Source organism: Elephantulus edwardii, unplaced genomic scaffold (genome assembly GCF_000299155.1).
Source record: "Elephantulus edwardii isolate Elephantulus edwardi_28Jun2011 unplaced genomic scaffold, EleEdw1.0 scaffold00307, whole genome shotgun sequence".
Lineage (NCBI taxonomy): Eukaryota > Metazoa > Chordata > Mammalia > Macroscelidea > Macroscelididae > Elephantulus > Elephantulus edwardii.
In genome coordinates this window covers 1,637,177-1,637,624 of record NW_006400057.1, presented here as the reverse complement: position 1 = coordinate 1,637,624, position 448 = coordinate 1,637,177, and positions in this window count along the sequence as shown.

The window sequence follows — 448 nt, the reverse complement described above, 5'->3', positions numbered from 1 at the left end:
CTTGGTGAGCACGTCCAGGGCAGCATCTGTTAACTGAAATATGTCAATTGGTATACCATCTATTCCTGGAGCCTTATTTTTTGCCATGCCAAAAAAAAATTAGCATGAGGTAAAAAAAAATAAATTAGCATGAGGTCACACTGGAGGCAGGTGGGTGCTGATCCAATTCAATGTTCTTACAGAAGAGACACTGAGACAAAGAGAAAATGACTGTGGTGAATAAATTATGCTGTAGCTTCAAGCCAAGGAATGCCTGGGAACATCAGAAGTGAAGGGGGGGACAACCACACAAAAGATCTTCCCTAAAGCCTTCCTGGTATTGTTTAGGGCCTTTGAGTCAACCAGAGACCCTGTGGACAACAATTCAAAGCCTTACCGTTTCCTGCATCATGCTCACAATCTGTGCCATGCTCAAGTCCATTATGGTCAATTAATTGATTTCCATTAA